Consider the following 23,075-nt stretch of genomic DNA (forward strand, 5'->3'; position numbering starts at 1 on the left):
GCTGGTTTGGGGAGAAATCAGCAGCACGGTCGTTTGCATGGCCCCGCCTCTAGGGCGACGCGGGCGAGGCGGGCCACTAGAGGGAGACACAGGCCTTGGCATGGCATATCCGTGCGGCAGCTCGAGCGGCCGTCCCAGAGTCGAGCTGAGCAGAGCAGCAGCTCTCTCTCTCGGGTTGCTTCCAGCCAGGCCTCCCTCCTTCCTCCTTCGGACGGGCTGAAAGCTCGGCTTCCCAGCCAGCTGACTTCCTGCTTTCCTTCGGATGGAGAGACAGAGAGCTTGCTGACTCTCCTCGCTTCTTTTCAGGCCATTGGGCACGTCGTCCCATCCAGGCAAGCCCAGCAAGAATGAAAGCAAGAAAGTGACACGCACCAAACAAAAGCACACAGGCACACCCAGGGTTAAAAACACCTTTAATGGAATGAGGCTTTTCACACCTCGTTAGGAGTTATCAGCAACAAACACAGATAAGGCACAATGAGGAGGAGGACAACAACAATAACACACAACACAATGAAGCCAGCAGGCTGCCGTCTGGTCTGCAGGAGCCAAGGCCAAGGCTGGTTAGGACCACTGGGATGGGCCTCGATCACTCCCATCACAGGTGTGACCTTGTGCCCTTTCCTTTCCTTCTTGGGGAAAGAAAGGAGAGTGACTGCTTGTCGTAGTCATTTCTCTTCTTCTATGTCTGCTTTTGGAAAACCGCATAAGAGGGGTGCACCGGTCCTGGAGGTACTGCAATACCAGGTCGATGCGTGGAGTGGACAGAGCAAGCTCTTCTTCCATCTCCCTGTTCTAAAAATCCATTTAATATATGGTCCCCAGATAGGGGACGTATCAGATATTAAACTGATAAGAACAGATACTACACTTGATCTTAGCCAAAAGGCCGAGAAGCGATAACCGGAAACTCGGGCCTACCCGAGGGCCGCCCGAACGGGCAGAGGGGACGGGCTCGCTGAGAGCTCCACGGGCCGCAGGGGGCCCACTCCTCCGCAGGGCTCTCCCAGGTGGCTGGGGCTGCCAAAATTCACACCTCTGGCCCAGGGCCTGGCTCCCCTGCCTCCACTCCCTCCCTGGACACTTGGCTTCCATCCCCTGGGCCCAGTCTGCTCCTCCTCTAGCCCAAGTGGGCACCAGCAGGTGCTGCTGGTTTGGGGAGAAATCAGCAGCACGGTCGTTTGCATGGCCCCGCCTCTAGGGCGACGCGGGCGAGGCGGGCCACTAGAGGGAGACACAGGCCTTGGCATGGCATATCCGTGCGGCAGCTCGAGCGGCCGTCCCAGAGTCGAGCTGAGCAGAGCAGCAGCTCTCTCTCTCGGGTTGCTTCCAGCCAGGCCTCCCTCCTTCCTCCTTCGGACGGGCTGAAAGCTCGGCTTCCCAGCCAGCTGACTTCCTGCTTTCCTTCGGATGGAGAGACAGAGAGCTTGCTGACTCTCCTCGCTTCTTTTCAGGCCATTGGGCACGTCGTCCCATCCAGGCAAGCCCAGCAAGAATGAAAGCAAGAAAGTGACACGCACCAAACAAAAGCACACAGGCACACCCAGGGTTAAAAACACCTTTAATGGAATGAGGCTTTTCACACCTCGTTAGGAGTTATCAGCAACAAACACAGATAAGGCACAATGAGGAGGAGGACAACAACAATAACACACAACACAATGAAGCCAGCAGGCTGCCGTCTGGTCTGCAGGAGCCAAGGCCAAGGCTGGTTAGGACCACTGGGATGGGCCTCGATCACTCCCATCACAGGTGTGACCTTGTGCCCTTTCCTTTCCTTCTTGGGGAAAGAAAGGAGAGTGACTGCTTGTCGTAGTCATTTCTCTTCTTCTATGTCTGCTTTTGGAAAACCGCATAAGAGGGGTGCACCGGTCCTGGAGGTACTGCAATACCAGGTCGATGCGTGGAGTGGACAGAGCAAGCTCTTCTTCCATCTCCCTGTTCTAAAAATCCATTTAATATATGGTCCCCAGATAGGGGACGTATCAGATATTAAACTGATAAGAACAGATACTACACTTGATCTTAGCCAAAAGGCCGAGAAGCGATAACCGGAAACTCGGGCCTACCCGAGGGCCGCCCGAACGGGCAGAGGGGACGGGCTCGCTGAGAGCTCCACGGGCCGCAGGGGGCCCACTCCTCCGCAGGGCTCTCCCAGGTGGCTGGGGCTGCCAAAATTCACACCTCTGGCCCAGGGCCTGGCTCCCCTGCCTCCACTCCCTCCCTGGACACTTGGCTTCCATCCCCTGGGCCCAGTCTGCTCCTCCTCTAGCCCAAGTGGGCACCAGCAGGTGCTGCTGGTTTGGGGAGAAATCAGCAGCACGGTCGTTTGCATGGCCCCGCCTCTAGGGCGACGCGGGCGAGGCGGGCCACTAGAGGGAGACACAGGCCTTGGCATGGCATATCCGTGCGGCAGCTCGAGCGGCCGTCCCAGAGTCGAGCTGAGCAGAGCAGCAGCTCTCTCTCTCGGGTTGCTTCCAGCCAGGCCTCCCTCCTTCCTCCTTCGGACGGGCTGAAAGCTCGGCTTCCCAGCCAGCTGACTTCCTGCTTTCCTTCGGATGGAGAGACAGAGAGCTTGCTGACTCTCCTCGCTTCTTTTCAGGCCATTGGGCACGTCGTCCCATCCAGGCAAGCCCAGCAAGAATGAAAGCAAGAAAGTGACACGCACCAAACAAAAGCACACAGGCACACCCAGGGTTAAAAACACCTTTAATGGAATGAGGCTTTTCACACCTCGTTAGGAGTTATCAGCAACAAACACAGATAAGGCACAATGAGGAGGAGGACAACAACAATAACACACAACACAATGAAGCCAGCAGGCTGCCGTCTGGTCTGCAGGAGCCAAGGCCAAGGCTGGTTAGGACCACTGGGATGGGCCTCGATCACTCCCATCACAGGTGTGACCTTGTGCCCTTTCCTTTCCTTCTTGGGGAAAGAAAGGAGAGTGACTGCTTGTCGTAGTCATTTCTCTTCTTCTATGTCTGCTTTTGGAAAACCGCATAAGAGGGGTGCACCGGTCCTGGAGGTACTGCAATACCAGGTCGATGCGTGGAGTGGACAGAGCAAGCTCTTCTTCCATCTCCCTGTTCTAAAAATCCATTTAATATATGGTCCCCAGATAGGGGACGTATCAGATATTAAACTGATAAGAACAGATACTACACTTGATCTTAGCCAAAAGGCCGAGAAGCGATAACCGGAAACTCGGGCCTACCCGAGGGCCGCCCGAACGGGCAGAGGGGACGGGCTCGCTGAGAGCTCCACGGGCCGCAGGGGGCCCACTCCTCCGCAGGGCTCTCCCAGGTGGCTGGGGCTGCCAAAATTCACACCTCTGGCCCAGGGCCTGGCTCCCCTGCCTCCACTCCCTCCCTGGACACTTGGCTTCCATCCCCTGGGCCCAGTCTGCTCCTCCTCTAGCCCAAGTGGGCACCAGCAGGTGCTGCTGGTTTGGGGAGAAATCAGCAGCACGGTCGTTTGCATGGCCCCGCCTCTAGGGCGACGCGGGCGAGGCGGGCCACTAGAGGGAGACACAGGCCTTGGCATGGCATATCCGTGCGGCAGCTCGAGCGGCCGTCCCAGAGTCGAGCTGAGCAGAGCAGCAGCTCTCTCTCTCGGGTTGCTTCCAGCCAGGCCTCCCTCCTTCCTCCTTCGGACGGGCTGAAAGCTCGGCTTCCCAGCCAGCTGACTTCCTGCTTTCCTTCGGATGGAGAGACAGAGAGCTTGCTGACTCTCCTCGCTTCTTTTCAGGCCATTGGGCACGTCGTCCCATCCAGGCAAGCCCAGCAAGAATGAAAGCAAGAAAGTGACACGCACCAAACAAAAGCACACAGGCACACCCAGGGTTAAAAACACCTTTAATGGAATGAGGCTTTTCACACCTCGTTAGGAGTTATCAGCAACAAACACAGATAAGGCACAATGAGGAGGAGGACAACAACAATAACACACAACACAATGAAGCCAGCAGGCTGCCGTCTGGTCTGCAGGAGCCAAGGCCAAGGCTGGTTAGGACCACTGGGATGGGCCTCGATCACTCCCATCACAGGTGTGACCTTGTGCCCTTTCCTTTCCTTCTTGGGGAAAGAAAGGAGAGTGACTGCTTGTCGTAGTCATTTCTCTTCTTCTATGTCTGCTTTTGGAAAACCGCATAAGAGGGGTGCACCGGTCCTGGAGGTACTGCAATACCAGGTCGATGCGTGGAGTGGACAGAGCAAGCTCTTCTTCCATCTCCCTGTTCTAAAAATCCATTTAATATATGGTCCCCAGATAGGGGACGTATCAGATATTAAACTGATAAGAACAGATACTACACTTGATCTTAGCCAAAAGGCCGAGAAGCGATAACCGGAAACTCGGGCCTACCCGAGGGCCGCCCGAACGGGCAGAGGGGACGGGCTCGCTGAGAGCTCCACGGGCCGCAGGGGGCCCACTCCTCCGCAGGGCTCTCCCAGGTGGCTGGGGCTGCCAAAATTCACACCTCTGGCCCAGGGCCTGGCTCCCCTGCCTCCACTCCCTCCCTGGACACTTGGCTTCCATCCCCTGGGCCCAGTCTGCTCCTCCTCTAGCCCAAGTGGGCACCAGCAGGTGCTGCTGGTTTGGGGAGAAATCAGCAGCACGGTCGTTTGCATGGCCCCGCCTCTAGGGCGACGCGGGCGAGGCGGGCCACTAGAGGGAGACACAGGCCTTGGCATGGCATATCCGTGCGGCAGCTCGAGCGGCCGTCCCAGAGTCGAGCTGAGCAGAGCAGCAGCTCTCTCTCTCGGGTTGCTTCCAGCCAGGCCTCCCTCCTTCCTCCTTCGGACGGGCTGAAAGCTCGGCTTCCCAGCCAGCTGACTTCCTGCTTTCCTTCGGATGGAGAGACAGAGAGCTTGCTGACTCTCCTCGCTTCTTTTCAGGCCATTGGGCACGTCGTCCCATCCAGGCAAGCCCAGCAAGAATGAAAGCAAGAAAGTGACACGCACCAAACAAAAGCACACAGGCACACCCAGGGTTAAAAACACCTTTAATGGAATGAGGCTTTTCACACCTCGTTAGGAGTTATCAGCAACAAACACAGATAAGGCACAATGAGGAGGAGGACAACAACAATAACACACAACACAATGAAGCCAGCAGGCTGCCGTCTGGTCTGCAGGAGCCAAGGCCAAGGCTGGTTAGGACCACTGGGATGGGCCTCGATCACTCCCATCACAGGTGTGACCTTGTGCCCTTTCCTTTCCTTCTTGGGGAAAGAAAGGAGAGTGACTGCTTGTCGTAGTCATTTCTCTTCTTCTATGTCTGCTTTTGGAAAACCGCATAAGAGGGGTGCACCGGTCCTGGAGGTACTGCAATACCAGGTCGATGCGTGGAGTGGACAGAGCAAGCTCTTCTTCCATCTCCCTGTTCTAAAAATCCATTTAATATATGGTCCCCAGATAGGGGACGTATCAGATATTAAACTGATAAGAACAGATACTACACTTGATCTTAGCCAAAAGGCCGAGAAGCGATAACCGGAAACTCGGGCCTACCCGAGGGCCGCCCGAACGGGCAGAGGGGACGGGCTCGCTGAGAGCTCCACGGGCCGCAGGGGGCCCACTCCTCCGCAGGGCTCTCCCAGGTGGCTGGGGCTGCCAAAATTCACACCTCTGGCCCAGGGCCTGGCTCCCCTGCCTCCACTCCCTCCCTGGACACTTGGCTTCCATCCCCTGGGCCCAGTCTGCTCCTCCTCTAGCCCAAGTGGGCACCAGCAGGTGCTGCTGGTTTGGGGAGAAATCAGCAGCACGGTCGTTTGCATGGCCCCGCCTCTAGGGCGACGCGGGCGAGGCGGGCCACTAGAGGGAGACACAGGCCTTGGCATGGCATATCCGTGCGGCAGCTCGAGCGGCCGTCCCAGAGTCGAGCTGAGCAGAGCAGCAGCTCTCTCTCTCGGGTTGCTTCCAGCCAGGCCTCCCTCCTTCCTCCTTCGGACGGGCTGAAAGCTCGGCTTCCCAGCCAGCTGACTTCCTGCTTTCCTTCGGATGGAGAGACAGAGAGCTTGCTGACTCTCCTCGCTTCTTTTCAGGCCATTGGGCACGTCGTCCCATCCAGGCAAGCCCAGCAAGAATGAAAGCAAGAAAGTGACACGCACCAAACAAAAGCACACAGGCACACCCAGGGTTAAAAACACCTTTAATGGAATGAGGCTTTTCACACCTCGTTAGGAGTTATCAGCAACAAACACAGATAAGGCACAATGAGGAGGAGGACAACAACAATAACACACAACACAATGAAGCCAGCAGGCTGCCGTCTGGTCTGCAGGAGCCAAGGCCAAGGCTGGTTAGGACCACTGGGATGGGCCTCGATCACTCCCATCACAGGTGTGACCTTGTGCCCTTTCCTTTCCTTCTTGGGGAAAGAAAGGAGAGTGACTGCTTGTCGTAGTCATTTCTCTTCTTCTATGTCTGCTTTTGGAAAACCGCATAAGAGGGGTGCACCGGTCCTGGAGGTACTGCAATACCAGGTCGATGCGTGGAGTGGACAGAGCAAGCTCTTCTTCCATCTCCCTGTTCTAAAAATCCATTTAATATATGGTCCCCAGATAGGGGACGTATCAGATATTAAACTGATAAGAACAGATACTACACTTGATCTTAGCCAAAAGGCCGAGAAGCGATAACCGGAAACTCGGGCCTACCCGAGGGCCGCCCGAACGGGCAGAGGGGACGGGCTCGCTGAGAGCTCCACGGGCCGCAGGGGGCCCACTCCTCCGCAGGGCTCTCCCAGGTGGCTGGGGCTGCCAAAATTCACACCTCTGGCCCAGGGCCTGGCTCCCCTGCCTCCACTCCCTCCCTGGACACTTGGCTTCCATCCCCTGGGCCCAGTCTGCTCCTCCTCTAGCCCAAGTGGGCACCAGCAGGTGCTGCTGGTTTGGGGAGAAATCAGCAGCACGGTCGTTTGCATGGCCCCGCCTCTAGGGCGACGCGGGCGAGGCGGGCCACTAGAGGGAGACACAGGCCTTGGCATGGCATATCCGTGCGGCAGCTCGAGCGGCCGTCCCAGAGTCGAGCTGAGCAGAGCAGCAGCTCTCTCTCTCGGGTTGCTTCCAGCCAGGCCTCCCTCCTTCCTCCTTCGGACGGGCTGAAAGCTCGGCTTCCCAGCCAGCTGACTTCCTGCTTTCCTTCGGATGGAGAGACAGAGAGCTTGCTGACTCTCCTCGCTTCTTTTCAGGCCATTGGGCACGTCGTCCCATCCAGGCAAGCCCAGCAAGAATGAAAGCAAGAAAGTGACACGCACCAAACAAAAGCACACAGGCACACCCAGGGTTAAAAACACCTTTAATGGAATGAGGCTTTTCACACCTCGTTAGGAGTTATCAGCAACAAACACAGATAAGGCACAATGAGGAGGAGGACAACAACAATAACACACAACACAATGAAGCCAGCAGGCTGCCGTCTGGTCTGCAGGAGCCAAGGCCAAGGCTGGTTAGGACCACTGGGATGGGCCTCGATCACTCCCATCACAGGTGTGACCTTGTGCCCTTTCCTTTCCTTCTTGGGGAAAGAAAGGAGAGTGACTGCTTGTCGTAGTCATTTCTCTTCTTCTATGTCTGCTTTTGGAAAACCGCATAAGAGGGGTGCACCGGTCCTGGAGGTACTGCAATACCAGGTCGATGCGTGGAGTGGACAGAGCAAGCTCTTCTTCCATCTCCCTGTTCTAAAAATCCATTTAATATATGGTCCCCAGATAGGGGACGTATCAGATATTAAACTGATAAGAACAGATACTACACTTGATCTTAGCCAAAAGGCCGAGAAGCGATAACCGGAAACTCGGGCCTACCCGAGGGCCGCCCGAACGGGCAGAGGGGACGGGCTCGCTGAGAGCTCCACGGGCCGCAGGGGGCCCACTCCTCCGCAGGGCTCTCCCAGGTGGCTGGGGCTGCCAAAATTCACACCTCTGGCCCAGGGCCTGGCTCCCCTGCCTCCACTCCCTCCCTGGACACTTGGCTTCCATCCCCTGGGCCCAGTCTGCTCCTCCTCTAGCCCAAGTGGGCACCAGCAGGTGCTGCTGGTTTGGGGAGAAATCAGCAGCACGGTCGTTTGCATGGCCCCGCCTCTAGGGCGACGCGGGCGAGGCGGGCCACTAGAGGGAGACACAGGCCTTGGCATGGCATATCCGTGCGGCAGCTCGAGCGGCCGTCCCAGAGTCGAGCTGAGCAGAGCAGCAGCTCTCTCTCTCGGGTTGCTTCCAGCCAGGCCTCCCTCCTTCCTCCTTCGGACGGGCTGAAAGCTCGGCTTCCCAGCCAGCTGACTTCCTGCTTTCCTTCGGATGGAGAGACAGAGAGCTTGCTGACTCTCCTCGCTTCTTTTCAGGCCATTGGGCACGTCGTCCCATCCAGGCAAGCCCAGCAAGAATGAAAGCAAGAAAGTGACACGCACCAAACAAAAGCACACAGGCACACCCAGGGTTAAAAACACCTTTAATGGAATGAGGCTTTTCACACCTCGTTAGGAGTTATCAGCAACAAACACAGATAAGGCACAATGAGGAGGAGGACAACAACAATAACACACAACACAATGAAGCCAGCAGGCTGCCGTCTGGTCTGCAGGAGCCAAGGCCAAGGCTGGTTAGGACCACTGGGATGGGCCTCGATCACTCCCATCACAGGTGTGACCTTGTGCCCTTTCCTTTCCTTCTTGGGGAAAGAAAGGAGAGTGACTGCTTGTCGTAGTCATTTCTCTTCTTCTATGTCTGCTTTTGGAAAACCGCATAAGAGGGGTGCACCGGTCCTGGAGGTACTGCAATACCAGGTCGATGCGTGGAGTGGACAGAGCAAGCTCTTCTTCCATCTCCCTGTTCTAAAAATCCATTTAATATATGGTCCCCAGATAGGGGACGTATCAGATATTAAACTGATAAGAACAGATACTACACTTGATCTTAGCCAAAAGGCCGAGAAGCGATAACCGGAAACTCGGGCCTACCCGAGGGCCGCCCGAACGGGCAGAGGGGACGGGCTCGCTGAGAGCTCCACGGGCCGCAGGGGGCCCACTCCTCCGCAGGGCTCTCCCAGGTGGCTGGGGCTGCCAAAATTCACACCTCTGGCCCAGGGCCTGGCTCCCCTGCCTCCACTCCCTCCCTGGACACTTGGCTTCCATCCCCTGGGCCCAGTCTGCTCCTCCTCTAGCCCAAGTGGGCACCAGCAGGTGCTGCTGGTTTGGGGAGAAATCAGCAGCACGGTCGTTTGCATGGCCCCGCCTCTAGGGCGACGCGGGCGAGGCGGGCCACTAGAGGGAGACACAGGCCTTGGCATGGCATATCCGTGCGGCAGCTCGAGCGGCCGTCCCAGAGTCGAGCTGAGCAGAGCAGCAGCTCTCTCTCTCGGGTTGCTTCCAGCCAGGCCTCCCTCCTTCCTCCTTCGGACGGGCTGAAAGCTCGGCTTCCCAGCCAGCTGACTTCCTGCTTTCCTTCGGATGGAGAGACAGAGAGCTTGCTGACTCTCCTCGCTTCTTTTCAGGCCATTGGGCACGTCGTCCCATCCAGGCAAGCCCAGCAAGAATGAAAGCAAGAAAGTGACACGCACCAAACAAAAGCACACAGGCACACCCAGGGTTAAAAACACCTTTAATGGAATGAGGCTTTTCACACCTCGTTAGGAGTTATCAGCAACAAACACAGATAAGGCACAATGAGGAGGAGGACAACAACAATAACACACAACACAATGAAGCCAGCAGGCTGCCGTCTGGTCTGCAGGAGCCAAGGCCAAGGCTGGTTAGGACCACTGGGATGGGCCTCGATCACTCCCATCACAGGTGTGACCTTGTGCCCTTTCCTTTCCTTCTTGGGGAAAGAAAGGAGAGTGACTGCTTGTCGTAGTCATTTCTCTTCTTCTATGTCTGCTTTTGGAAAACCGCATAAGAGGGGTGCACCGGTCCTGGAGGTACTGCAATACCAGGTCGATGCGTGGAGTGGACAGAGCAAGCTCTTCTTCCATCTCCCTGTTCTAAAAATCCATTTAATATATGGTCCCCAGATAGGGGACGTATCAGATATTAAACTGATAAGAACAGATACTACACTTGATCTTAGCCAAAAGGCCGAGAAGCGATAACCGGAAACTCGGGCCTACCCGAGGGCCGCCCGAACGGGCAGAGGGGACGGGCTCGCTGAGAGCTCCACGGGCCGCAGGGGGCCCACTCCTCCGCAGGGCTCTCCCAGGTGGCTGGGGCTGCCAAAATTCACACCTCTGGCCCAGGGCCTGGCTCCCCTGCCTCCACTCCCTCCCTGGACACTTGGCTTCCATCCCCTGGGCCCAGTCTGCTCCTCCTCTAGCCCAAGTGGGCACCAGCAGGTGCTGCTGGTTTGGGGAGAAATCAGCAGCACGGTCGTTTGCATGGCCCCGCCTCTAGGGCGACGCGGGCGAGGCGGGCCACTAGAGGGAGACACAGGCCTTGGCATGGCATATCCGTGCGGCAGCTCGAGCGGCCGTCCCAGAGTCGAGCTGAGCAGAGCAGCAGCTCTCTCTCTCGGGTTGCTTCCAGCCAGGCCTCCCTCCTTCCTCCTTCGGACGGGCTGAAAGCTCGGCTTCCCAGCCAGCTGACTTCCTGCTTTCCTTCGGATGGAGAGACAGAGAGCTTGCTGACTCTCCTCGCTTCTTTTCAGGCCATTGGGCACGTCGTCCCATCCAGGCAAGCCCAGCAAGAATGAAAGCAAGAAAGTGACACGCACCAAACAAAAGCACACAGGCACACCCAGGGTTAAAAACACCTTTAATGGAATGAGGCTTTTCACACCTCGTTAGGAGTTATCAGCAACAAACACAGATAAGGCACAATGAGGAGGAGGACAACAACAATAACACACAACACAATGAAGCCAGCAGGCTGCCGTCTGGTCTGCAGGAGCCAAGGCCAAGGCTGGTTAGGACCACTGGGATGGGCCTCGATCACTCCCATCACAGGTGTGACCTTGTGCCCTTTCCTTTCCTTCTTGGGGAAAGAAAGGAGAGTGACTGCTTGTCGTAGTCATTTCTCTTCTTCTATGTCTGCTTTTGGAAAACCGCATAAGAGGGGTGCACCGGTCCTGGAGGTACTGCAATACCAGGTCGATGCGTGGAGTGGACAGAGCAAGCTCTTCTTCCATCTCCCTGTTCTAAAAATCCATTTAATATATGGTCCCCAGATAGGGGACGTATCAGATATTAAACTGATAAGAACAGATACTACACTTGATCTTAGCCAAAAGGCCGAGAAGCGATAACCGGAAACTCGGGCCTACCCGAGGGCCGCCCGAACGGGCAGAGGGGACGGGCTCGCTGAGAGCTCCACGGGCCGCAGGGGGCCCACTCCTCCGCAGGGCTCTCCCAGGTGGCTGGGGCTGCCAAAATTCACACCTCTGGCCCAGGGCCTGGCTCCCCTGCCTCCACTCCCTCCCTGGACACTTGGCTTCCATCCCCTGGGCCCAGTCTGCTCCTCCTCTAGCCCAAGTGGGCACCAGCAGGTGCTGCTGGTTTGGGGAGAAATCAGCAGCACGGTCGTTTGCATGGCCCCGCCTCTAGGGCGACGCGGGCGAGGCGGGCCACTAGAGGGAGACACAGGCCTTGGCATGGCATATCCGTGCGGCAGCTCGAGCGGCCGTCCCAGAGTCGAGCTGAGCAGAGCAGCAGCTCTCTCTCTCGGGTTGCTTCCAGCCAGGCCTCCCTCCTTCCTCCTTCGGACGGGCTGAAAGCTCGGCTTCCCAGCCAGCTGACTTCCTGCTTTCCTTCGGATGGAGAGACAGAGAGCTTGCTGACTCTCCTCGCTTCTTTTCAGGCCATTGGGCACGTCGTCCCATCCAGGCAAGCCCAGCAAGAATGAAAGCAAGAAAGTGACACGCACCAAACAAAAGCACACAGGCACACCCAGGGTTAAAAACACCTTTAATGGAATGAGGCTTTTCACACCTCGTTAGGAGTTATCAGCAACAAACACAGATAAGGCACAATGAGGAGGAGGACAACAACAATAACACACAACACAATGAAGCCAGCAGGCTGCCGTCTGGTCTGCAGGAGCCAAGGCCAAGGCTGGTTAGGACCACTGGGATGGGCCTCGATCACTCCCATCACAGGTGTGACCTTGTGCCCTTTCCTTTCCTTCTTGGGGAAAGAAAGGAGAGTGACTGCTTGTCGTAGTCATTTCTCTTCTTCTATGTCTGCTTTTGGAAAACCGCATAAGAGGGGTGCACCGGTCCTGGAGGTACTGCAATACCAGGTCGATGCGTGGAGTGGACAGAGCAAGCTCTTCTTCCATCTCCCTGTTCTAAAAATCCATTTAATATATGGTCCCCAGATAGGGGACGTATCAGATATTAAACTGATAAGAACAGATACTACACTTGATCTTAGCCAAAAGGCCGAGAAGCGATAACCGGAAACTCGGGCCTACCCGAGGGCCGCCCGAACGGGCAGAGGGGACGGGCTCGCTGAGAGCTCCACGGGCCGCAGGGGGCCCACTCCTCCGCAGGGCTCTCCCAGGTGGCTGGGGCTGCCAAAATTCACACCTCTGGCCCAGGGCCTGGCTCCCCTGCCTCCACTCCCTCCCTGGACACTTGGCTTCCATCCCCTGGGCCCAGTCTGCTCCTCCTCTAGCCCAAGTGGGCACCAGCAGGTGCTGCTGGTTTGGGGAGAAATCAGCAGCACGGTCGTTTGCATGGCCCCGCCTCTAGGGCGACGCGGGCGAGGCGGGCCACTAGAGGGAGACACAGGCCTTGGCATGGCATATCCGTGCGGCAGCTCGAGCGGCCGTCCCAGAGTCGAGCTGAGCAGAGCAGCAGCTCTCTCTCTCGGGTTGCTTCCAGCCAGGCCTCCCTCCTTCCTCCTTCGGACGGGCTGAAAGCTCGGCTTCCCAGCCAGCTGACTTCCTGCTTTCCTTCGGATGGAGAGACAGAGAGCTTGCTGACTCTCCTCGCTTCTTTTCAGGCCATTGGGCACGTCGTCCCATCCAGGCAAGCCCAGCAAGAATGAAAGCAAGAAAGTGACACGCACCAAACAAAAGCACACAGGCACACCCAGGGTTAAAAACACCTTTAATGGAATGAGGCTTTTCACACCTCGTTAGGAGTTATCAGCAACAAACACAGATAAGGCACAATGAGGAGGAGGACAACAACAATAACACACAACACAATGAAGCCAGCAGGCTGCCGTCTGGTCTGCAGGAGCCAAGGCCAAGGCTGGTTAGGACCACTGGGATGGGCCTCGATCACTCCCATCACAGGTGTGACCTTGTGCCCTTTCCTTTCCTTCTTGGGGAAAGAAAGGAGAGTGACTGCTTGTCGTAGTCATTTCTCTTCTTCTATGTCTGCTTTTGGAAAACCGCATAAGAGGGGTGCACCGGTCCTGGAGGTACTGCAATACCAGGTCGATGCGTGGAGTGGACAGAGCAAGCTCTTCTTCCATCTCCCTGTTCTAAAAATCCATTTAATATATGGTCCCCAGATAGGGGACGTATCAGATATTAAACTGATAAGAACAGATACTACACTTGATCTTAGCCAAAAGGCCGAGAAGCGATAACCGGAAACTCGGGCCTACCCGAGGGCCGCCCGAACGGGCAGAGGGGACGGGCTCGCTGAGAGCTCCACGGGCCGCAGGGGGCCCACTCCTCCGCAGGGCTCTCCCAGGTGGCTGGGGCTGCCAAAATTCACACCTCTGGCCCAGGGCCTGGCTCCCCTGCCTCCACTCCCTCCCTGGACACTTGGCTTCCATCCCCTGGGCCCAGTCTGCTCCTCCTCTAGCCCAAGTGGGCACCAGCAGGTGCTGCTGGTTTGGGGAGAAATCAGCAGCACGGTCGTTTGCATGGCCCCGCCTCTAGGGCGACGCGGGCGAGGCGGGCCACTAGAGGGAGACACAGGCCTTGGCATGGCATATCCGTGCGGCAGCTCGAGCGGCCGTCCCAGAGTCGAGCTGAGCAGAGCAGCAGCTCTCTCTCTCGGGTTGCTTCCAGCCAGGCCTCCCTCCTTCCTCCTTCGGACGGGCTGAAAGCTCGGCTTCCCAGCCAGCTGACTTCCTGCTTTCCTTCGGATGGAGAGACAGAGAGCTTGCTGACTCTCCTCGCTTCTTTTCAGGCCATTGGGCACGTCGTCCCATCCAGGCAAGCCCAGCAAGAATGAAAGCAAGAAAGTGACACGCACCAAACAAAAGCACACAGGCACACCCAGGGTTAAAAACACCTTTAATGGAATGAGGCTTTTCACACCTCGTTAGGAGTTATCAGCAACAAACACAGATAAGGCACAATGAGGAGGAGGACAACAACAATAACACAACACAATGAAGCCAGCAGGCTGCCGTCTGGTCTGCAGGAGCCAAGGCCAAGGCTGGTTAGGACCACTGGGATGGGCCTCGATCACTCCCATCACAGGTGTGACCTTGTGCCCTTTCCTTTCCTTCTTGGGGAAAGAAAGGAGAGTGACTGCTTGTCGTAGTCATTTCTCTTCTTCTATGTCTGCTTTTGGAAAACCGCATAAGAGGGGTGCACCGGTCCTGGAGGTACTGCAATACCAGGTCGATGCGTGGAGTGGACAGAGCAAGCTCTTCTTCCATCTCCCTGTTCTAAAAATCCATTTAATATATGGTCCCCAGATAGGGGACGTATCAGATATTAAACTGATAAGAACAGATACTACACTTGATCTTAGCCAAAAGGCCGAGAAGCGATAACCGGAAACTCGGGCCTACCCGAGGGCCGCCCGAACGGGCAGAGGGGACGGGCTCGCTGAGAGCTCCACGGGCCGCAGGGGGCCCACTCCTCCGCAGGGCTCTCCCAGGTGGCTGGGGCTGCCAAAATTCACACCTCTGGCCCAGGGCCTGGCTCCCCTGCCTCCACTCCCTCCCTGGACACTTGGCTTCCATCCCCTGGGCCCAGTCTGCTCCTCCTCTAGCCCAAGTGGGCACCAGCAGGTGCTGCTGGTTTGGGGAGAAATCAGCAGCACGGTCGTTTGCATGGCCCCGCCTCTAGGGCGACGCGGGCGAGGCGGGCCACTAGAGGGAGACACAGGCCTTGGCATGGCATATCCGTGCGGCAGCTCGAGCGGCCGTCCCAGAGTCGAGCTGAGCAGAGCAGCAGCTCTCTCTCTCGGGTTGCTTCCAGCCAGGCCTCCCTCCTTCCTCCTTCGGACGGGCTGAAAGCTCGGCTTCCCAGCCAGCTGACTTCCTGCTTTCCTTCGGATGGAGAGACAGAGAGCTTGCTGACTCTCCTCGCTTCTTTTCAGGCCATTGGGCACGTCGTCCCATCCAGGCAAGCCCAGCAAGAATGAAAGCAAGAAAGTGACACGCACCAAACAAAAGCACACAGGCACACCCAGGGTTAAAAACACCTTTAATGGAATGAGGCTTTTCACACCTCGTTAGGAGTTATCAGCAACAAACACAGATAAGGCACAATGAGGAGGAGGACAACAACAATAACACACAACACAATGAAGCCAGCAGGCTGCCGTCTGGTCTGCAGGAGCCAAGGCCAAGGCTGGTTAGGACCACTGGGATGGGCCTCGATCACTCCCATCACAGGTGTGACCTTGTGCCCTTTCCTTTCCTTCTTGGGGAAAGAAAGGAGAGTGACTGCTTGTCGTAGTCATTTCTCTTCTTCTATGTCTGCTTTTGGAAAACCGCATAAGAGGGGTGCACCGGTCCTGGAGGTACTGCAATACCAGGTCGATGCGTGGAGTGGACAGAGCAAGCTCTTCTTCCATCTCCCTGTTCTAAAAATCCATTTAATATATGGTCCCCAGATAGGGGACGTATCAGATATTAAACTGATAAGAACAGATACTACACTTGATCTTAGCCAAAAGGCCGAGAAGCGATAACCGGAAACTCGGGCCTACCCGAGGGCCGCCCGAACGGGCAGAGGGGACGGGCTCGCTGAGAGCTCCACGGGCCGCAGGGGGCCCACTCCTCCGCAGGGCTCTCCCAGGTGGCTGGGGCTGCCAAAATTCACACCTCTGGCCCAGGGCCTGGCTCCCCTGCCTCCACTCCCTCCCTGGACACTTGGCTTCCATCCCCTGGGCCCAGTCTGCTCCTCCTCTAGCCCAAGTGGGCACCAGCAGGTGCTGCTGGTTTGGGGAGAAATCAGCAGCACGGTCGTTTGCATGGCCCCGCCTCTAGGGCGACGCGGGCGAGGCGGGCCACTAGAGGGAGACACAGGCCTTGGCATGGCATATCCGTGCGGCAGCTCGAGCGGCCGTCCCAGAGTCGAGCTGAGCAGAGCAGCAGCTCTCTCTCTCGGGTTGCTTCCAGCCAGGCCTCCCTCCTTCCTCCTTCGGACGGGCTGAAAGCTCGGCTTCCCAGCCAGCTGACTTCCTGCTTTCCTTCGGATGGAGAGACAGAGAGCTTGCTGACTCTCCTCGCTTCTTTTCAGGCCATTGGGCACGTCGTCCCATCCAGGCAAGCCCAGCAAGAATGAAAGCAAGAAAGTGACACGCACCAAACAAAAGCACACAGGCACACCCAGGGTTAAAAACACCTTTAATGGAATGAGGCTTTTCACACCTCGTTAGGAGTTATCAGCAACAAACACAGATAAGGCACAATGAGGAGGAGGACAACAACAATAACACACAACACAATGAAGCCAGCAGGCTGCCGTCTGGTCTGCAGGAGCCAAGGCCAAGGCTGGTTAGGACCACTGGGATGGGCCTCGATCACTCCCATCACAGGTGTGACCTTGTGCCCTTTCCTTTCCTTCTTGGGGAAAGAAAGGAGAGTGACTGCTTGTCGTAGTCATTTCTCTTCTTCTATGTCTGCTTTTGGAAAACCGCATAAGAGGGGTGCACCGGTCCTGGAGGTACTGCAATACCAGGTCGATGCGTGGAGTGGACAGAGCAAGCTCTTCTTCCATCTCCCTGTTCTAAAAATCCATTTAATATATGGTCCCCAGATAGGGGACGTATCAGATATTAAACTGATAAGAACAGATACTACACTTGATCTTAGCCAAAAGGCCGAGAAGCGATAACCGGAAACTCGGGCCTACCCGAGGGCCGCCCGAACGGGCAGAGGGGACGGGCTCGCTGAGAGCTCCACGGGCCGCAGGGGGCCCACTCCTCCGCAGGGCTCTCCCAGGTGGCTGGGGCTGCCAAAATTCACACCTCTGGCCCAGGGCCTGGCTCCCCTGCCTCCACTCCCTCCCTGGACACTTGGCTTCCATCCCCTGGGCCCAGTCTGCTCCTCCTCTAGCCCAAGTGGGCACCAGCAGGTGCTGCTGGTTTGGGGAGAAATCAGCAGCACGGTCGTTTGCATGGCCCCGCCTCTAGGGCGACGCGGGCGAGGCGGGCCACTAGAGGGAGACACAGGCCTTGGCATGGCATATCCGTGCGGCAGCTCGAGCGGCCGTCCCAGAGTCGAGCTGAGCAGAGCAGCAGCTCTCTCTCTCGGGTTGCTTCCAGCCAGGCCTCCCTCCTTCCTCCTTCGGACGGGCTGAAAGCTCGGCTTCCCAGCCAGCTGACTTCCTGCTTTCCTTCGGATGGAGAGACAGAGAGCTTGCTGACTCTCCTCGCTTCTTTTCAGGCCATTGGGCACGTCGTCCCATCCAGGCAAGCCCAGCAAGAATGAAAGCAAGAAAGTGACACGCACCAAACAAAAGCACACAGGCACACCCAGGGTTAAAAACACCTTTAATGGAATGAGGCTTTTCACACCTCGTTAGGAGTTATCAGCAACAAACACAGATAAGGCACAATGAGGAGGAGGACAACAACAATAACACACAACACAATGAAGCCAGCAGGCTGCCGTCTGGTCTGCAGGAGCCAAGGCCAAGGCTGGTTAGGACCACTGGGATGGGCCTCGATCACTCCCATCACAGGTGTGACCTTGTGCCCTTTCCTTTCCTTCTTGGGGAAAGAAAGGAGAGTGACTGCTTGTCGTAGTCATTTCTCTTCTTCTATGTCTGCTTTTGGAAAACCGCATAAGAGGGGTGCACCGGTCCTGGAGGTACTGCAATACCAGGTCGATGCGTGGAGTGGACAGAGCAAGCTCTTCTTCCATCTCCCTGTTCTAAAAATCCATTTAATATATGGTCCCCAGATAGGGGACGTATCAGATATTAAACTGATAAGAACAGATACTACACTTGATCTTAGCCAAAAGGCCGAGAAGCGATAACCGGAAACTCGGGCCTACCCGAGGGCCGCCCGAACGGGCAGAGGGGACGGGCTCGCTGAGAGCTCCACGGGCCGCAGGGGGCCCACTCCTCCGCAGGGCTCTCCCAGGTGGCTGGGGCTGCCAAAATTCACACCTCTGGCCCAGGGCCTGGCTCCCCTGCCTCCACTCCCTCCCTGGACACTTGGCTTCCATCCCCTGGGCCCAGTCTGCTCCTCCTCTAGCCCAAGTGGGCACCAGCAGGTGCTGCTGGTTTGGGGAGAAATCAGCAGCACGGTCGTTTGCATGGCCCCGCCTCTAGGGCGACGCGGGCGAGGCGGGCCACTAGAGGGAGACACAGGCCTTGGCATGGCATATCCGTGCGGCAGCTCGAGCGGCCGTCCCAGAGTCGAGCTGAGCAGAGCAGCAGCTCTCTCTCTCGGGTTGCTTCCAGCCAGGCCTCCCTCCTTCCTCCTTCGGACGGGCTGAAAGCTCGGCTTCCCAGCCAGCTGACTTCCTGCTTTCCTTCGGATGGAGAGACAGAGAGCTTGCTGACTCTCCTCGCTTCTTTTCAGGCCATTGGGCACGTCGTCCCATCCAGGCAAGCCCAGCAAGAATGAAAGCAAGAAAGTGACACGCACCAAACAAAAGCACACAGGCACACCCAGGGTTAAAAACACCTTTAATGGAATGAGGCTTTTCACACCTCGTTAGGAGTTATCAGCAACAAACACAGATAAGGCACAATGAGGAGGAGGACAACAACAATAACACACAACACAATGAAGCCAGCAGGCTGCCGTCTGGTCTGCAGGAGCCAAGGCCAAGGCTGGTTAGGACCACTGGGATGGGCCTCGATCACTCCCATCACAGGTGTGACCTTGTGCCCTTTCCTTTCCTTCTTGGGGAAAGAAAGGAGAGTGACTGCTTGTCGTAGTCATTTCTCTTCTTCTATGTCTGCTTTTGGAAAACCGCATAAGAGGGGTGCACCGGTCCTGGAGGTACTGCAATACCAGGTCGATGCGTGGAGTGGACAGAGCAAGCTCTTCTTCCATCTCCCTGTTCTAAAAATCCATTTAATATATGGTCCCCAGATAGGGGACGTATCAGATATTAAACTGATAAGAACAGATACTACACTTGATCTTAGCCAAAAGGCCGAGAAGCGATAACCGGAAACTCGGGCCTACCCGAGGGCCGCCCGAACGGGCAGAGGGGACGGGCTCGCTGAGAGCTCCACGGGCCGCAGGGGGCCCACTCCTCCGCAGGGCTCTCCCAGGTGGCTGGGGCTGCCAAAATTCACACCTCTGGCCCAGGGCCTGGCTCCCCTGCCTCCACTCCCTCCCTGGACACTTGGCTTCCATCCCCTGGGCCCAGTCTGCTCCTCCTCTAGCCCAAGTGGGCACCAGCAGGTGCTGCTGGTTTGGGGAGAAATCAGCAGCACGGTCGTTTGCATGGCCCCGCCTCTAGGGCGACGCGGGCGAGGCGGGCCACTAGAGGGAGACACAGGCCTTGGCATGGCATATCCGTGCGGCAGCTCGAGCGGCCGTCCCAGAGTCGAGCTGAGCAGAGCAGCAGCTCTCTCTCTCGGGTTGCTTCCAGCCAGGCCTCCCTCCTTCCTCCTTCGGACGGGCTGAAAGCTCGGCTTCCCAGCCAGCTGACTTCCTGCTTTCCTTCGGATGGAGAGACAGAGAGCTTGCTGACTCTCCTCGCTTCTTTTCAGGCCATTGGGCACGTCGTCCCATCCAGGCAAGCCCAGCAAGAATGAAAGCAAGAAAGTGACACGCACCAAACAAAAGCACACAGGCACACCCAGGGTTAAAAACACCTTTAATGGAATGAGGCTTTTCACACCTCGTTAGGAGTTATCAGCAACAAACACAGATAAGGCACAATGAGGAGGAGGACAACAACAATAACACACAACACAATGAAGCCAGCAGGCTGCCGTCTGGTCTGCAGGAGCCAAGGCCAAGGCTGGTTAGGACCACTGGGATGGGCCTCGATCACTCCCATCACAGGTGTGACCTTGTGCCCTTTCCTTTCCTTCTTGGGGAAAGAAAGGAGAGTGACTGCTTGTCGTAGTCATTTCTCTTCTTCTATGTCTGCTTTTGGAAAACCGCATAAGAGGGGTGCACCGGTCCTGGAGGTACTGCAATACCAGGTCGATGCGTGGAGTGGACAGAGCAAGCTCTTCTTCCATCTCCCTGTTCTAAAAATCCATTTAATATATGGTCCCCAGATAGGGGACGTATCAGATATTAAACTGATAAGAACAGATACTACACTTGATCTTAGCCAAAAGGCCGAGAAGCGATAACCGGAAACTCGGGCCTACCCGAGGGCCGCCCGAACGGGCAGAGGGGACGGGCTCGCTGAGAGCTCCACGGGCCGCAGGGGGCCCACTCCTCCGCAGGGCTCTCCCAGGTGGCTGGGGCTGCCAAAATTCACACCTCTGGCCCAGGGCCTGGCTCCCCTGCCTCCACTCCCTCCCTGGACACTTGGCTTCCATCCCCTGGGCCCAGTCTGCTCCTCCTCTAGCCCAAGTGGGCACCAGCAGGTGCTGCTGGTTTGGGGAGAAATCAGCAGCACGGTCGTTTGCATGGCCCCGCCTCTAGGGCGACGCGGGCGAGGCGGGCCACTAGAGGGAGACACAGGCCTTGGCATGGCATATCCGTGCGGCAGCTCGAGCGGCCGTCCCAGAGTCGAGCTGAGCAGAGCAGCAGCTCTCTCTCTCGGGTTGCTTCCAGCCAGGCCTCCCTCCTTCCTCCTTCGGACGGGCTGAAAGCTCGGCTTCCCAGCCAGCTGACTTCCTGCTTTCCTTCGGATGGAGAGACAGAGAGCTTGCTGACTCTCCTCGCTTCTTTTCAGGCCATTGGGCACGTCGTCCCATCCAGGCAAGCCCAGCAAGAATGAAAGCAAGAAAGTGACACGCACCAAACAAAAGCACACAGGCACACCCAGGGTTAAAAACACCTTTAATGGAATGAGGCTTTTCACACCTCGTTAGGAGTTATCAGCAACAAACACAGATAAGGCACAATGAGGAGGAGGACAACAACAATAACACACAACACAATGAAGCCAGCAGGCTGCCGTCTGGTCTGCAGGAGCCAAGGCCAAGGCTGGTTAGGACCACTGGGATGGGCCTCGATCACTCCCATCACAGGTGTGACCTTGTGCCCTTTCCTTTCCTTCTTGGGGAAAGAAAGGAGAGTGACTGCTTGTCGTAGTCATTTCTCTTCTTCTATGTCTGCTTTTGGAAAACCGCATAAGAGGGGTGCACCGGTCCTGGAGGTACTGCAATACCAGGTCGATGCGTGGAGTGGACAGAGCAAGCTCTTCTTCCATCTCCCTGTTCTAAAAATCCATTTAATATATGGTCCCCAGATAGGGGACGTATCAGATATTAAACTGATAAGAACAGATACTACACTTGATCTTAGCCAAAAGGCCGAGAAGCGATAACCGGAAACTCGGGCCTACCCGAGGGCCGCCCGAACGGGCAGAGGGGACGGGCTCGCTGAGAGCTCCACGGGCCGCAGGGGGCCCACTCCTCCGCAGGGCTCTCCCAGGTGGCTGGGGCTGCCAAAATTCACACCTCTGGCCCAGGGCCTGGCTCCCCTGCCTCCACTCCCTCCCTGGACACTTGGCTTCCATCCCCTGGGCCCAGTCTGCTCCTCCTCTAGCCCAAGTGGGCACCAGCAGGTGCTGCTGGTTTGGGGAGAAATCAGCAGCACGGTCGTTTGCATGGCCCCGCCTCTAGGGCGACGCGGGCGAGGCGGGCCACTAGAGGGAGACACAGGCCTTGGCATGGCATATCCGTGCGGCAGCTCGAGCGGCCGTCCCAGAGTCGAGCTGAGCAGAGCAGCAGCTCTCTCTCTCGGGTTGCTTCCAGCCAGGCCTCCCTCCTTCCTCCTTCGGACGGGCTGAAAGCTCGGCTTCCCAGCCAGCTGACTTCCTGCTTTCCTTCGGATGGAGAGACAGAGAGCTTGCTGACTCTCCTCGCTTCTTTTCAGGCCATTGGGCACGTCGTCCCATCCAGGCAAGCCCAGCAAGAATGAAAGCAAGAAAGTGACACGCACCAAACAAAAGCACACAGGCACACCCAGGGTTAAAAACACCTTTAATGGAATGAGGCTTTTCACACCTCGTTAGGAGTTATCAGCAACAAACACAGATAAGGCACAATGAGGAGGAGGACAACAACAATAACACACAACACAATGAAGCCAGCAGGCTGCCGTCTGGTCTGCAGGAGCCAAGGCCAAGGCTGGTTAGGACCACTGGGATGGGCCTCGATCACTCCCATCACAGGTGTGACCTTGTGCCCTTTCCTTTCCTTCTTGGGGAAAGAAAGGAGAGTGACTGCTTGTCGTAGTCATTTCTCTTCTTCTATGTCTGCTTTTGGAAAACCGCATAAGAGGGGTGCACCGGTCCTGGAGGTACTGCAATACCAGGTCGATGCGTGGAGTGGACAGAGCAAGCTCTTCTTCCATCTCCCTGTTCTAAAAATCCATTTAATATATGGTCCCCAGATAGGGGACGTATCAGATATTAAACTGATAAGAACAGATACTACACTTGATCTTAGCCAAAAGGCCGAGAAGCGATAACCGGAAACTCGGGCCTACCCGAGGGCCGCCCGAACGGGCAGAGGGGACGGGCTCGCTGAGAGCTCCACGGGCCGCAGGGGGCCCACTCCTCCGCAGGGCTCTCCCAGGTGGCTGGGGCTGCCAAAATTCACACCTCTGGCCCAGGGCCTGGCTCCCCTGCCTCCACTCCCTCCCTGGACACTTGGCTTCCATCCCCTGGGCCCAGTCTGCTCCTCCTCTAGCCCAAGTGGGCACCAGCAGGTGCTGCTGGTTTGGGGAGAAATCAGCAGCACGGTCGTTTGCATGGCCCCGCCTCTAGGGCGACGCGGGCGAGGCGGGCCACTAGAGGGAGACACAGGCCTTGGCATGGCATATCCGTGCGG

General features: G+C 56.9%; 20 non-coding genes across 20 annotated transcripts; all 20 read right to left on the bottom strand.

The window, feature by feature from the left end:
- Nucleotides 1-710: 710 nt before the first annotated feature.
- Nucleotides 711-901, bottom strand: LOC149428123 (U2 spliceosomal RNA). Its single transcript, XR_016310905.1, has one exon. It is a non-coding gene; the product is annotated as a U2 spliceosomal RNA (small nuclear RNA).
- Nucleotides 902-1,858: 957 nt separating this feature from the next.
- LOC149428124 (U2 spliceosomal RNA) lies at nucleotides 1,859-2,049 on the bottom strand. The gene has a single exon (XR_016310907.1). It is a non-coding gene; the product is annotated as a U2 spliceosomal RNA (small nuclear RNA).
- A 957-nt stretch (nucleotides 2,050-3,006) lies between these two features.
- LOC149428125 (U2 spliceosomal RNA) lies at nucleotides 3,007-3,197 on the bottom strand. Its single transcript, XR_016310908.1, has one exon. It is a non-coding gene; the product is annotated as a U2 spliceosomal RNA (small nuclear RNA).
- A 957-nt stretch (nucleotides 3,198-4,154) lies between these two features.
- LOC149428126 (U2 spliceosomal RNA) lies at nucleotides 4,155-4,345 on the bottom strand. The gene has a single exon (XR_016310909.1). It is a non-coding gene; the product is annotated as a U2 spliceosomal RNA (small nuclear RNA).
- Nucleotides 4,346-5,302: 957 nt separating this feature from the next.
- LOC149428127 (U2 spliceosomal RNA) lies at nucleotides 5,303-5,493 on the bottom strand. The gene has a single exon (XR_016310910.1). It is a non-coding gene; the product is annotated as a U2 spliceosomal RNA (small nuclear RNA).
- Nucleotides 5,494-6,450: 957 nt separating this feature from the next.
- Nucleotides 6,451-6,641, bottom strand: LOC149428128 (U2 spliceosomal RNA). The gene has a single exon (XR_016310911.1). It is a non-coding gene; the product is annotated as a U2 spliceosomal RNA (small nuclear RNA).
- Nucleotides 6,642-7,598: 957 nt separating this feature from the next.
- Nucleotides 7,599-7,789, bottom strand: LOC149428129 (U2 spliceosomal RNA). The gene has a single exon (XR_016310912.1). It is a non-coding gene; the product is annotated as a U2 spliceosomal RNA (small nuclear RNA).
- Nucleotides 7,790-8,746: 957 nt separating this feature from the next.
- LOC149428130 (U2 spliceosomal RNA) lies at nucleotides 8,747-8,937 on the bottom strand. The gene has a single exon (XR_016310913.1). It is a non-coding gene; the product is annotated as a U2 spliceosomal RNA (small nuclear RNA).
- Nucleotides 8,938-9,894: 957 nt separating this feature from the next.
- LOC149428131 (U2 spliceosomal RNA) lies at nucleotides 9,895-10,085 on the bottom strand. Its single transcript, XR_016310914.1, has one exon. It is a non-coding gene; the product is annotated as a U2 spliceosomal RNA (small nuclear RNA).
- A 957-nt stretch (nucleotides 10,086-11,042) lies between these two features.
- LOC149428132 (U2 spliceosomal RNA) lies at nucleotides 11,043-11,233 on the bottom strand. Its single transcript, XR_016310915.1, has one exon. It is a non-coding gene; the product is annotated as a U2 spliceosomal RNA (small nuclear RNA).
- A 957-nt stretch (nucleotides 11,234-12,190) lies between these two features.
- On the bottom strand, nucleotides 12,191-12,381 carry LOC149428133 (U2 spliceosomal RNA). The gene has a single exon (XR_016310916.1). It is a non-coding gene; the product is annotated as a U2 spliceosomal RNA (small nuclear RNA).
- Nucleotides 12,382-13,338: 957 nt separating this feature from the next.
- On the bottom strand, nucleotides 13,339-13,529 carry LOC149428134 (U2 spliceosomal RNA). Its single transcript, XR_016310918.1, has one exon. It is a non-coding gene; the product is annotated as a U2 spliceosomal RNA (small nuclear RNA).
- A 955-nt stretch (nucleotides 13,530-14,484) lies between these two features.
- On the bottom strand, nucleotides 14,485-14,675 carry LOC149428135 (U2 spliceosomal RNA). Its single transcript, XR_016310919.1, has one exon. It is a non-coding gene; the product is annotated as a U2 spliceosomal RNA (small nuclear RNA).
- A 957-nt stretch (nucleotides 14,676-15,632) lies between these two features.
- On the bottom strand, nucleotides 15,633-15,823 carry LOC149428136 (U2 spliceosomal RNA). Its single transcript, XR_016310920.1, has one exon. It is a non-coding gene; the product is annotated as a U2 spliceosomal RNA (small nuclear RNA).
- A 957-nt stretch (nucleotides 15,824-16,780) lies between these two features.
- Nucleotides 16,781-16,971, bottom strand: LOC149428137 (U2 spliceosomal RNA). The gene has a single exon (XR_016310921.1). It is a non-coding gene; the product is annotated as a U2 spliceosomal RNA (small nuclear RNA).
- A 957-nt stretch (nucleotides 16,972-17,928) lies between these two features.
- LOC149428138 (U2 spliceosomal RNA) lies at nucleotides 17,929-18,119 on the bottom strand. The gene has a single exon (XR_016310922.1). It is a non-coding gene; the product is annotated as a U2 spliceosomal RNA (small nuclear RNA).
- A 957-nt stretch (nucleotides 18,120-19,076) lies between these two features.
- On the bottom strand, nucleotides 19,077-19,267 carry LOC149428139 (U2 spliceosomal RNA). Its single transcript, XR_016310855.1, has one exon. It is a non-coding gene; the product is annotated as a U2 spliceosomal RNA (small nuclear RNA).
- A 957-nt stretch (nucleotides 19,268-20,224) lies between these two features.
- Nucleotides 20,225-20,415, bottom strand: LOC149428140 (U2 spliceosomal RNA). The gene has a single exon (XR_016310856.1). It is a non-coding gene; the product is annotated as a U2 spliceosomal RNA (small nuclear RNA).
- A 957-nt stretch (nucleotides 20,416-21,372) lies between these two features.
- Nucleotides 21,373-21,563, bottom strand: LOC149428141 (U2 spliceosomal RNA). Its single transcript, XR_016310857.1, has one exon. It is a non-coding gene; the product is annotated as a U2 spliceosomal RNA (small nuclear RNA).
- Nucleotides 21,564-22,520: 957 nt separating this feature from the next.
- Nucleotides 22,521-22,711, bottom strand: LOC149428142 (U2 spliceosomal RNA). Its single transcript, XR_016310858.1, has one exon. It is a non-coding gene; the product is annotated as a U2 spliceosomal RNA (small nuclear RNA).
- Between the last annotated feature and the right edge of the window lie 364 nt (nucleotides 22,712-23,075).

This window comes from Staurois parvus, unplaced genomic scaffold (assembly GCF_062004578.1).
Source record: "Staurois parvus isolate SC_StPar_1 unplaced genomic scaffold, SC_StPar_1.0 ptg003474l, whole genome shotgun sequence".
NCBI classification, from domain to species: domain Eukaryota; kingdom Metazoa; phylum Chordata; class Amphibia; order Anura; family Ranidae; genus Staurois; species Staurois parvus.